This window comes from Tachypleus tridentatus, chromosome 1 (genome assembly GCF_004210375.1).
Source record: "Tachypleus tridentatus isolate NWPU-2018 chromosome 1, ASM421037v1, whole genome shotgun sequence".
In the NCBI taxonomy this organism is placed as follows: Eukaryota; Metazoa; Arthropoda; class Merostomata; order Xiphosura; family Limulidae; genus Tachypleus; species Tachypleus tridentatus.
The window spans coordinates 54,723,308-54,737,636 of NC_134825.1; the positions used below are offsets into that span (position 1 = coordinate 54,723,308).

General features: G+C 34.1%; 1 protein-coding gene across 15 annotated transcripts in view; it reads right to left on the reverse strand.

The window, feature by feature from the left end:
- LOC143249061 (serine/threonine-protein phosphatase 4 regulatory subunit 1-like) overlaps positions 1-14,329 on the reverse strand; it is a 161,005-nt gene that overhangs the window by 111,509 nt on the left and 35,167 nt on the right. For 2 of the 15 annotated variants that reach the window (XR_013027528.1, XM_076498369.1), the window contains exon 1: positions 7,853-8,147. The exons of 4 other annotated variants lie outside the window; for them this stretch is intronic. The gene's annotated coding sequence lies outside the window, so the exon portion shown is untranslated. Of the gene's footprint in view, positions 1-3,741; positions 3,871-7,852; positions 8,527-14,329 lie in introns of those variants that run through there. 9 more of the 15 variants (XM_076498256.1, XM_076498255.1, XR_013027530.1 and 6 more) reach the window with 8 other exon arrangements.

Genomic DNA, 14,329 nt, shown 5'->3' on the forward strand with positions numbered 1-14,329 from the left:
CCTGTTGTAAAACACGTAAATACACAAGTGAGTTTTCCTTTTATGTAAAAAAATTACAAATGAAAACATAGAAAAGCGTAACAGACGTGTGATGGGACTGAATTAACATCGGTGGGTGCTCAGAAGAAAGCAGCTTAAATAAACATCTCTATGTCAACTCAATCACGCAAAACAAAGTATAAAACATATTGACATTTAACACATTTTTGTTTCTATAACAGCGGTATTATTTTATTTACATCTCAAGTACATAGTATCCTACTCTACTTACACCTCAAGTACATAGTATCCTACTCTACTCATACATAGTATCCCTACTATCCTACTCTACTCACACAGTACATAGTATCCTACTCATACATAGTATCCTACTCTACTTACACCTCAAGTACATAGTATCCTACTCTACTCACACCTCACGTACATAGTATCCTACTCTACTCACACCTCAAGTACATAGTATCCTTATATTGTTATTATTTTAATCCAAATAACTGTTGGTTTACTATAATATTGTGACACTTGGTACCAGTAACGTCAACAGATGTTATTCTAGAAATTTCATGAAAACTAGAACTGCTACATTGATAACTTGGGTGTATCTTTTACTGTGTATACGAAGAACATTAACAACGTCTCACTGCCAAATTGACACACAGCAAGTGTGAATGTATAATATTAACATTGTTATAAAAATAACTTTAAAAATTACTCTTGTACTAGGTACGTTGTGTGTATATAACAACATAAAAAATATCTACAAATGACGCTGTGAACTATTTCTCAACTTCAGGTGCTTGTCTAATACCGTTTAACTATTATAACAGAATAACACCTAGGTATATTTCATTTCCAAAAACCGGTTTTGTAGTGCGCTTTTAAGATTTATTTAAGCAAATGAATCCATAGATATTGCGTAGAGCTTTATGTGAATTTGCATAATTCTGAATATCAAGACAAGTATAAGATTAGTTTGAAGTTCATGCAAAGTTACACGAGGGCCAACTGAGCTAGTCGTCTCTAATTTAGTGGTGTAAGACTAGAGAAAAAGCTTTGTTGCTTGTTTTGAATCTCGCGCAAAGCTACTCGAGGGCTATCTTCACTAGCCGTCCCTAAATTAGCAGTGTAAGACTAGAGGAAAGGCAGCTAGTTATCACCGCCCACCGCCAACTCTTGAGCTACTCTTTTACCAACGAATAGTGGGATTGGCCGTCACATTATAACGCCCCCACGGCTGGGAGGGCGAGCATGTTTGTTGCGACCGGGATTCGAACCCGCGACCCTCGGATTACGAGTCGAACGCCTTAACACGCTTGGCCATGCCGGGCCCAGAGGAAAAACAGCTAGCTAGTCATCGCCACCCACCCACAACTCTTAAACTGCTCTTTCATAAACGAATAGCGAAATTAGCCATCACATAATGACGTCCTCCATGGTTGAAAGGGCAAGAACGTTTGGTGAGACGGAGATTCGAATTCACGACCCTCAGTTTGCAATTAGAGCACCCTAACCGCATAGGCAGCCACGCCGAGCCGCAACGTGTATTAAGACTTGAAAAATAGTTCATAATGCTGTGTCTTTTAAAACCAAAATAATGTTATTAAATAAGAAAAAAAGAATTCTGAAGCAGTAGAGATACTGCCAAAATTACTGCATCATAAGCTAGCTGAGCACCGTTATTTCTCTTTTACACAGAAATACACAAATTCTAGTTCTGTAAATCCTTATACTTACCGCTAAGTTACCAGAAACGTCTAAAGTTGTGCTTTAACTAAGATTTTGGTGCTATCAGTGTTCTAAGTATCGTATTAGAATTTTCAACATCAATTAACTCTCGTAATTCTCAACTTGTAATTTCTTTGCTCCACTTTACCTGTAGTCTCTGCCAATTGTTGAAAAATCTCCAACAGAACCTCTAATTAATTTAAGGAATATTTCAAACATTTCTTACGCTCCAAACAGAACAGATTTTATATACGTGGCATTTATTATAACTTTTTCTGGATTCTCCTAAAATCAAATGCTTGATTTTATTGTTGAGATACATAATGTTCTGACCTCAGTTACTTTTTTTAATAACGCGATATTATATTCACAAAATCAGACAACAAACACGCATATTAAATTTTAGTTTAAGAGTAAATAAGAGCAAAATAATTTTATATTCATATCTTATGAAAGTAGTTTCAGGCAAAAAATTTTGAAGGCAAAACAACAGACTACATGTACACGTAGCGTAAGAGTGAGATAGTTCGTATAGAAACTACTATAGAACTAAAGCCTAAAAAGTGCAATAGATGTTATAAAACAAAAAATAAACGGATTCAACTCAGTATTATTATGTATGGCAAAAATACTAGAACATTAGCATTTAAACTCATTTTCTTTATAGGAGCCAAAAAAGTTTCACATCCGAGAATAAATGTGTTATACAACTAATGTTATCATTACATTTTCAATAATTTGTTTACCGAGTCAAGTATCTACGGTGTGATGGTAAACTGAAAAAGCAGAATGAAACATCACCAGCAGTTAATACGTGTGAACATTTTTTTTCGCACAAGTAAACACTTTAGACTAACTGCAACTACTAAAATCTTTACAAACAAAAATATTTTGGGTTAAAAATAAATAAATAACGCAATAATTGAACCATACCTTCGAATTTTTTCCATTGTTTGCTTACAATTATCAATCTCACTTCTGCACAGACTTATTTTAATTAATGTAAACTTCACCTTACCACTCGTAGTTTGTTTCTTGGTTTTGTGTGTAAATTTTCTTTGCAATTCCCTTTCTCCTGGGTCATTTATAGGTTGCTTTAAAATATAAATATGCACTTGCACAAAATAATTAGCTTACCATTGAGTGTCAGATTCTAAATGGTACATTTGTCTACCTAAATCCTGAAAACAGTCGTGTCTTTCACTCACTCTTAAACACTACAGCTTTGTATTCCTCTATTAATAAACAGAGAACATATTATGCCTCATGTTGGATGAGCGATCCCATGATGAAATACAACACTTCTTACGAACGAAAATAACGTAACTAACTACACAAAAATAGTTCGCACATCTGAAGCCCTAGTAATGATCGTGGATGTCCAAATTTTTCCTTAGATATAATTATTAAACGTTTGGGTTGAAAAACTTATTTATACTACATTGTTGGCGAAACCTAATAACACAAATGAAATGTCTGTCAGCTTAATAAACGAAACAACTAATTACAGACACAATAATACAGAAAACAGTTTTCTTAAACTCCAACATGGAAACAATCTCACTTGAACAATCTAAATTTGAAAGCTTAACATGCAAAGAATAACCACCATCTAGCCTAAACAAACTAGATCACAATGAAACTGGCTTAGTCTTCACGTGTGTAATTGATTTGAACATTTCATAAATACATTTCCTACATATTAAACTCAATAAAATGTTTAGGCATTACACACTGCACCTCACTGTATATTCATATAATTTAAGCCTAGTCTTGCGTTACACAAAACGAATCTTTGACGCGAGGCTTTTAAACTTTACAAATAAACCGCTCAAGCTTTTTTTAAATGAAGCATAACAGTAGAGTCACCTAGGGTACCCCTCCCGCCAAAACAAAACTAAATAACTGCACACAGAACATCGCCAGGAAAACAAACCACATGGTAACAACTTTAACATGTAAGAAATATGTTGAACAGCAAGTCTGCATCGGTAGTTAAAAGTTTAAATCCATTACCTCAATACTGAAGACTGTATATTCAACTCCACAACAGAAACAGACCAATTGTCTTCCCTAATCCAGGGGCCCGGCATGGCCTGGTGGTCATGGCACTTGACTCGAAATTCGAAGGTCGCGGGTTCGAATACCCGTCACACCAAACATGCTCGCCCTTTCAGCTGTAGGGGGCGTTACAATGTACGATCAATTCCACTATTCGTTGGTAAAAGTGTAGCCCAAGAGTTGGCAGTGAGAGGTGATGACCAGCTGCCTTCCCTCTAGCCTAACACTGCTAAATTAGGGACGGCTAGCACAGATAGTCTTCGTGTAACTTTACGCGAAATTCAAACCAAACCAAATCCCTAATCCAGAATTAACAAGTTCAAAAGCTGTAAGCCTTTCATTGAACTTTTATTTTAAAATCCAGGCGACGTTTTTAGTTGATTATTTTTATACTATTTTTCTTCTCAAATTGTTGAAATTTTAACAGGTAAACAAATGTAACAGTTAAACGCGGCAACAAACTACTATCTGCAGAAGTTAACCATTATACACTTGAGTCAAAGTAACCATTTTAAAATTGTAAACATAACTTAAAGCCAGTTAATAACTACTACTTTACTTACCTTGACATTATAGAAAGTTTTAATTTTTTCTACCTATAAGAATTTTTTGTGGATATTCGATTTGTGAAAACAGATAATTTTCGAAAAAAAAATCTGCATTTTTACGTACCATTAATTTTACAGTTCCAGTGAAATGGAATGTTTTAAAAGATTATTTTTTTTTTACTTCTAAAGCATTTACACACAACCTTTCCCCTTAATTCACAAAAGAAGTACAACAGCTGTTAATTTAGTTAATGGAAACACTGGATTCTCATACTGACAAAATAAAACCTTTTGAGCTGTGTATAATATTATTGAAATCAACTCAAAATCAAACTGATAAATCTCACCCCTGATTTCGTCTATTTTGGAGCATGAAAATTGTTTTAATTTTTGTTCGAAACTCTCAACAAACCTGTATACAGCCTCATATATTCGTTATGGTTTCACTGTAAACACGTTTTACAAACAGCTCATCATTGTATACGAAACATATAGGAGTTATTTGTGAATGGCATCTAGTACCTATTTTCTCTCTCACGACTTCTATTCTATTCAAGTCTCTTCTATTTCTAAAATTTAGTTCTACACGCCTCCTTTTACCTTTTATAATATTTAGTTTTAGATGGCTCATTTTACTGTTTCTAATAATTTAGTGATAATATTATATGTCATAGGCATTATCTTGGTGACGTTCTCAGGCCTTTCTTCAAGGTATTATTAAACTAAATAACAACACTGAAATCTGAACGAAGAAATGCACGAACTCACAAAAGAAAGGTGTATAACTGAGGTTTCTAAACTGACTGGAGAGGTGAATAGACTAGCTGATAATAAAATGTGACGACGGCGCTCCTTTTATATATTACCTTTATTTGTACTTATCGTGGAAGCCTCAGGATAAACTCGTACGTAGGTAAAATTACTTTGCTTTAGAATAGTAATTTTTTCCGTTTCTTTTTGTGAAGAAGTAATAGGTAATGACAATCTTCCGCAGTTTCATTACAAACAAGTCGGAAACATTTTTTTTAATTTCAAATCGTTTTTAGGGGTTTTACTCGACTAAATGTGAACTACGGCACGGTTTATTACTTGAATTAGAGTGAACTTGCAACTAGATTTAATGTATAAAAATATCACCATTGGTTTCGGATGTTCCGTCACTTTTTCCTAAGCCTAATTCCGCTTTCTTACTTTGCCAATAACTATACCAATAACTTTCAAAACAGAAAAAGTAAGCTAATAACATATCAAACACGTTACTTAATCTATCAAGATCATTATTTTGTCCATACAAGATTCTGAGTTTCAAAGTAACACGCTGTGTTTACACTACAGTTTACTACCCAGTGCTAATTGTAATAAACAGTTAGTAACTGCACGACTAGTCAAATGATCATGTTTTAACACTATATCAGACAGTAACGATATTAGTTCGTCATTTATAATCACGTTTTTAGATAGTATCTGGTATGGAATGAAAAAAAAAGAAGTAACTTTAGCATGTACCGTTAACTTTTAAGTTTATCGTCGTAGTATGAAATTTCCCACTGTGTCAATAGCATACTTGTAGCTATCTGCATAATTGCCACTACTGTTGTATTTTTTCTGTTAATTTATGCCGTTTAAAACACAGTAATGTCTGTTAGGCTTCAACAGAATTCGAAAACGTTTGACAGGTTAATAAAAAAAACAGAGACAATGTTCAATCTCAGTTTTAATGATTATTTATATATTCTATAGTTAACTCAGTTGAACAAATAGTGTTTACACTATTTTCAATTAAAACCAAGATTTGTAAACGATATATCATTTTCGTATTGCCTCATACATTTGATGCCGATATCTTGACTGTAGTTAACGTGACTCAGACAGTATTACAAAAAGTTGTATGATGCTATCTTCCAGAAGAATGGAAAGACTTGGTTGAAAGAGAGATTCCCCCAATTACAGGTACGACAACATTTATTTTTGAGGTGTGTAATTCAGATGGTGAAAATGTTATCTACTTAAATGATCTTCCTGTTAAAAAACTGATTAAGTTAATATACCGGAACTCCATCCCCGCTACTGAAGAAATTACTGCATGGAAAGATATTTTAAGAGATACTAACTGGGAAAAAATACATAAATATACTTATCACCCATTTAAAGGCTTTGTCTTTGTTGGTGTGGATTATTTATTTTATCACAATGTTTTAATGACGAACAATAGACTTGTTCATATGCAAAAACATGATACTGGTTTATGTACACTTTGTGGTAAAGACACTGAAACAGTGAGACATTTATATTGCCTGTGTCCAATGGTTCAACCCTTATGGATGTTAGTTTTCGACATTATTTCCTTTACCATTCAAAAATCAGTACCACTGAATCAGAAACGGCAAATTCTTATATAGGGCTTCCTAGAAGGATTAAGAAAAGATGACAGCCTACAGTGTATGTTTTGATTACATTAGCTAAATATTGTATTATGACTGTTAGGAAAATTTGTTTAGCCAAAAATATACAATTAAATCTGTTATCATTTTATATGGGTCAGTTAAGAAAGAAAATAAGTTTTGATTATTCCAGGTATGTTATTCGTAATTATGTCAATTCTTTCTTTCAATTTTATTCTAAACTTGTTCGTCCTTGTTCACAACGTTACATTATTGTGTGTCCTTTGATATGAGCTATTACAGATAGTATTAGGTGCATTCAGTTGTATATAACTGTGTATTTGATTTTTATACTTGTTTTGTATGTAATATATGTGATTATGAGGCCTCTTCAAGAGGTTTGTAAATAAATAAAAAAACACGTGACAAAGCGTAACGGAAGTTCATGGATATATACCTAAACCTATTTAACTTGTATCAAATATACTAGTTCTACCTTGTACAAAACCTGAAGGATCATAAACTTTTTCATAAGTATTTACTTATGAACTATCTTGATATATTTTTCATGTAGCAAGTACCTGTCAATCTTTGTATAATCTTAAAGTTACAATGAAGCCATGAATCATTTCTATGTTATTACCTACCACAGCTTAGTAAATAAATACACTTATATTATTTTGCTCCTGTTTTTGTTTTGATGAATTGAACCATGGATCATAGGAATGTACATCTCCATACAATAATGAGTGGAGTATTTGAATCATAAAAAGGGTATGTAACTTCATACAGTACATCCCTACATACCCCGTGTATGTAACTTCATACAGTACATCCCTACATATCCCGTGAGGTTTATCATTCTCCTACACAATTTTCTGAAAAATTAAACCTTTCAACAAGCTATAATAACAAACTGATCTTTTCGTCATTATTGTATACAAATAAATGAGAAGTTTTACGATTACAAACCTCTTATAGTGACAAAGAAATAAATATTTCGTGTATTCTTAAAAAAAATTGTTTTTTTTTTATAAAATCTGACTAAAAATTATTGTGATATTTCAGTAATACAACACAAAAAAGGCACAGGGTGTTAAAACATAATAATATACATGGTAATGGCGAGGTACTCACAAGCACGAGCTTTCTACACAACAGGCAGTTCAAGTGGTCCTATCTTCATCGCGCGCTTCTTGCTCGCAGGTTGTTTTCATTCTATCCAATCCTAGAGTTTTCAAGCACCCACTCATATAACATAGCCAAGGAACAAGATAGGCAGTTCTATTCCTGAGGTTACAACCCAACGTTTATATTTATTTTTGGAAAATGATAACAACAAAAACCAACGAAGGTTTAGAAACCTACTCGTAACCAGTACTTACTACTTCAATCCATGGTACAAACTACAGTGCTGGCTAAAACCAACTTACCCAACGATAGAGTGTGCGTCGCCTGGTGGAGAATGGCGAAGTTACAACTTCTTTCTTGATTTAAATAGAATTCTTTGTGTACAAAAAGTATCGTTCTAAGAATAGTTTTCCATAATATATAAGGACGCGTATTTGTCATGTATATAAACAGTGACATCATCAATTACCCTCCAAACAATTTGCTTACTTATAAAACCTGTAGACTTTGTTTTTGTCCAATACATCAGTATGCCTCACAAAATTAATACTAATTTCAGTACACAATCCACCACAGTCTCCACCTAACCTTTACCATATTCAGAGTAAAATCCATACACCATTCCACAGGAATTTACAACACATTTTATTACAAAATCTACAGAAACTGCAGATATAACAACAAAACAGAGATACGAGTACGTTACATTAAAACGATTCTGAATACGAAAATAAACAAATCGCAGTTGAATGGCACGTAATATAATATCTTACTTTGTTTGGTGTTTCGTAGGTTGGTGATGCAACCAGAAATTGATGGTTTTGAGAAAGAGTGCGTTAAAGCTATTTCAAACTCAAAATATTCATATACTAAAGTTATAAAGATGTGATAAGACCGTGGACTTTGAATTAACAAGACAAGAATATCCCTTGTACTTAATGGCATTGCAAAACAAAAGAATGCTGATCAATTTTGTGGGGATAGATACATCTAGATCGAGACTTGCAACAATTCAAACCCCAACTTTGGTAAGTAAAGTTCATTGTCTATAAGAGGTAAGAAACCATATATACAATATGTCTCTGGAAAAGGCCGTCGTCCACTTATCCTGATCAGGATATGGGTTCATCAACGCAAGGTTTTCAGGCATACTTCTCGTTCAACTATTGCATACCTCAAGCAGCTGGAAAATGAAAAATATATCCATGCTATTCCATTCGAAGACATATCAACCAAGTCGACTGGCACAGCGCATGTACGATCGGATTATTGAACCGGCCATCGCGAAACAGAAAATAGTCAATGGATAAACCTGGATGGAGAAGCAATGTGATATGGGTAAAATAACCTTACGATTGAGCCTTTTACTGTAGAAACTAAGATAAATAATTATTTTCAACATGCACGGTCATCTGACAGAGCATGAGTCGACATGGCGACGTGAAGCGTAACGTCGTCGTGAAGTTTCAAAATCGTTATAATGTACCGTACTAAATCTGTGTGAGCACACACACAAATATATACATGAATATTTAAAATATCGAAATAAAGACATTTGCGGAATAATGTTATAAAACAAATATGCAGTTCACACCATAACATACCTAGACTTCTGCACATTTAATGCACGATTTAGACGCAAATCCATGCACGAATTACCATATTATCTGTCCTAAATTTGAAGCACAATTTATACTGATATTTACGCAAGCGTACATAATATTTACTTAAGAATCCAATTAAAATAGTTTTATCACCATTCATGCACTACTTGCAACAAAGTTATGGATCAAAAGTTCAAATAATCTATGTTGTTTTATTGATGCAAAGATAAGCTAGTTGTCTGCACTTTGTCCAACATGGGGAATCGAACCCTGGAATTTAGAGGTACGAGCTCATTAACTTAACCTCTGACCCACAAAAAGAAGTTGTTTTTTGTTGTTGTTTTAATTTCGCACAAAGCTACACAAGGGCTATCTGCGCTAGCCGTCCCTAATTTAGCAGTGTAAGACAAGGGGGAAGGCAGCTAGTCATCACCATCCACCGCCAACTCTTGGGGTACTTTTTTATAAACAACTAGTGGGATTCACCGTCACGTCATAACGCCTGAAAGGGCGAACTTGTTTGGTGCGACGGGGATTCGAACCCGCGGCACTCAGATTACGAGTCGAACGTCTTAATTCACCTGGTTATGTCGGGCCCAGAGACAGCTGAAACAAGGATAAAACTAAATAAAAACCATGCCACAATAGCCGACTATATAAAACTTCCCATGACAAACAAACAAATACATAAACATACGTTTCATCAAAAGGCGCGAGACGTTATATATACGATCAATCTCAAACTTTGAATTTTAATTTTTACTTCCAATGGAATTTGAAAAACAAAAGAGAAAAACGGTGTTATTAGATACAACGCAAAGTAAAATGCTTAAAAGCTCCTTTTGATTTTATCCTGGAATATATAATTTATCTGACAATCGACTTTTTAGGATAACTTTAAGGCTACATACAAACATAATTGTGTGTTGTTGGTCTCTCTCTCTTTCTTCTTTATTTTACTTACTACCATCATTTGCAATATAATATTCATGTTTATACTTGGGAACAAAGTCTGAAAAATGACTTATTCAAACAAAAGTAAAACTCAGTTATATTAACTCGTCTAAGATGAATTTTTTTACTTTTATTTAAACTCGAGTATTTTAACACTTAACCTGTAAGCACTTTTTGATTTGAATATCTTTGTTTCACGTTCATCTTTAGTTAATATTCTTGGTTAAATGTATATACAAACTCATTGTGTAACGGGCATTTGTATTTGCCAACCACGGGTATCGGAACCCAGTTTTTAGCATTATATGGCTTCAGACATACCACTGACTTACTGGTGTTCACATTGCTAAAATGCAAAATATATATGCTTAAAAGCTGGAATTTTAATAATAGCATTCCTCAAAATAAATCTTTGTTTTAATATACAACGCGTAGATCAGACGGTCAGGTGTAAGACAGAGTTCATGCACAACCATCCATAAGTTAGAACTCGTGACAAAGAAGAGGACAAAAAGTCAATAGCCCACTGACAAGACGGCTTCACTTAATCGAATAGTGTATACACTGTAACGACGAAAATAATATCAAGTTAAAAGAAGGAAGTGTGTTTAGGGGTCCATCATAGCTCGAATCTTTGACCTTCCAACACGCAGCACAACATGCTACATATTATTAGGCAACGCCCGGTTCTTATCACTATGATTTTGGACATTCTAAGAGTACGACCTTGGTTTGCGACAAAAAAAGTTTGGAAGCAATGGGATGTGTAGCTAGACATGTGAATTGTAACTAAGTAAATACGCACAAATTCATACAACAAGCCTGTAGCTTGTAAAACGTACTTCATATCTCAGATTTGTGTATTACCAACTAAATATCATGATTCTGACCAATAATAATTGAGAAAAAGAAAACATTTGTAACATATTACTCTGGGCCCGGCATGGCCAAGCGTGATGAGGCGTGCGACTCGTAATCTGAGGGTCGCGGGTTCGCGTCCCCGTCGCGCCAAACATGCTCGCACATTCAGCCGTGGGGGCGTTATAATGTGACGGTCAATCCCACTCTTCGTTGGTAAAAGAGTAGCCCAAGAGTTGGCGGTGGGTGGTGATGACTAGCTGCCTTCCCTTTAGTCTTACACTGCTAAATTAGGAACGGCTAGCACAGATAGCCCTCAAGTAGCTTTGTGCGAAATTCAAAAACAAACAAACAAACAAACAAAACATATTACTCCTACGTTTAAACAGAAAACTAATATATAACAAATACACAATTTTCTTTTAAGCCCATAACACCTTTGTATATGTTTAATAAAACAATGAAAACATGATTTTTTAATGTCTATCATTTTTTTTTTTTTTTAATACGGTACTCAACTGTATTCTCTCCTTCAACTACAATTATAAACACACACACATTATATATATATATATATATAAATGTTCGACTGAAACTGAAATGCGTTTTTTTTAAGTGTGAGCAGAAATATGAAAAAAAAAGATAATACGAGATAACTAAATATATCATTCAAACTATTTACACAATTGGTTCTCACAAACGTAACAATGCATTACCTATTCTAGCAACAGATACACACGCAAGAGATGAACGGAGGTATTGTTGATTATATATTTAACGTTAAATCAACTCCTTACCAGCTAATGAGCAATCACCATGAATTCCTCAAATATACAGTTATATATATATATATATATAAAACAAATAATAAGAAATTTTATTGTATCATAGTATTTAGCAAAGACTGGAAAGTACCCAAACTCTTGGGCTTACCAACGAATATAAGCATATTGCACAGAATGGCTCAATAATTAGTTGACTCAGAGAATAGTAGTTTTTGTTTGTTTGTTTGTTTTTCACCTACTTCATATTAATGAACGAGTATACAAGGACAGTATACTTATGCTAGGCATATAGTATGAGAAAGAATCAAATAGTTCTGGTGAGGCAAATCAAATGTTATCTACACATAAGAAATTCAAGTTTAGGAAACATAACTTCTGTTCATCCTGTGTATATATATCAGTCAATTAAAATAACACGAAAACCAATGTTTTATCAAAAACAATACCAGAACTTTTATATATATGTATTCATAAAGCTTACTATAATACTGTGTGTGTGCGTGCGTGCGTTTCTTATAGAAAAGCCACATCGGGATATCTGCTTAGTCCACCGAGAGGAATCGAACCCCTGATTTTAGCGTTGTATGTCAGTTTCTTTGTATGTAACCAAAACACCTGCGCCATCTACAGAATAGCACCACAAACAAAAATCCCTAAAACGAAACAAATTCACACCTTGGGTATTCAAGTTTCAGCCAATTAAACAAATAATTCTGTTATGTGCAACATCCATTTCAATATAATATAACATAATTTTAAATAAAAGTACTGTCCCCATAACAAGAAGACGATTTTCACTAGGATTGTAGGTGACAGATTGATTATAGTTTTATTAACGTAACTTTGAAAAGTAGGACTGAGAAACGTAAGTTCTTAAAAATAAAAAAGTTACTTATCAGTAAACTGTACCGCTTTTAATATATAAAAACAATACAGTTTATGTCAGTAAAATTTATAATTTTGAGCTCTTTTCATTGAATAATTTTGATACATTGGGTAATGTATGACTCAAGAGTATAACCTGAACACTTTCTCGTGCAGCACTTCCAATAAAAAAAATATTTTTTAGAAAATGTTTTTTTTTCAATGAGGTATGAATACTACGATTAGTAATTACTGACACAAACAGATGCCCGTATAAAGTAGCGTTTCTGCTAGTATATATAAATAACTCACAAGAAACATATATATTTACATGCACATAAATACGCACACTTTTAAGTGACTGATGACACTGATGAACGATTCTATTGATCATGGTTCTACTCAGTCAAAAATAAACATTAATGGTTCCGAAAAAGAGTGCACTTTTCCCGCTACCATTCGCAAAAAAGCAGCTGCACAACAGATAGGAACATCATGTTCATTCATAACTTTAATAGAACTCAAACTTCCTTCTTTCTTACAGGCTAAGAGAAGCAAGAACGTTTTCCTGGTGTTCGCACCGCATTTGTAGACCACATGACAAATCAGCGAGTTCCTCGACATCTTCGGACCAGCCTGCTTACTTTTATCAAACACTCAGGATTCATCCGGGACCTCACGCACGAGGTGCGGCCATAAATGAGAAAAAGAAGAACAGGACGAAAGCGAATAAGTCATGTAAGGAGAAAGTTGCATCACGACGTTGGGATTCACTGAGCATAACTTTACTTAATTGCTCTAGGCGTAAAAAAGAAGACAAAAGATGGTGTATGTCGTACTTTTCTAAAAGGTTTAATATTAACCACAGATAACGAAGACAGTAAACTGCCAACTTTGGGATAATCTACGAAAGTGAAAGTTCTTAAATAATGCAAAAAAAAAAAAAGTGATCCCCTGTAGAAAATTAAGTTGTAATTATCCTCATCCGAATTTTTTTTCAAAGAATATTTAACACGAGTATGTATCAGTTTCTGTGTCACAAATTCTCACAGAGTTGACAAACTCAGTTTCAGTCATGGATATAAAACAAAGGTTCTGTTTTGCTTATTTGTTGAACTTCGCACGAAGTTCTTCAAAGGTCATCTGCACCAGCCGTCCCTATTTAGAAGTAATGAAGTCACCCTTTGACTACACTAATCGAATACTGGGATCGATAGAAACATTATAACACTCCAAGACTGAACGGACAATATCCTCGGTGACGGGATACGAACCCGCAACTCGCAGACTGCAAGTCGAGTGTCGTAATCACCAGGCTACCCATAAAGATAATATCTCTAACATATGATGTGGAAATGTTTTAAAGGCAATAATTTGCTGGCACTAACGAATTATTATTGTTGCTGTCTGACATTTTT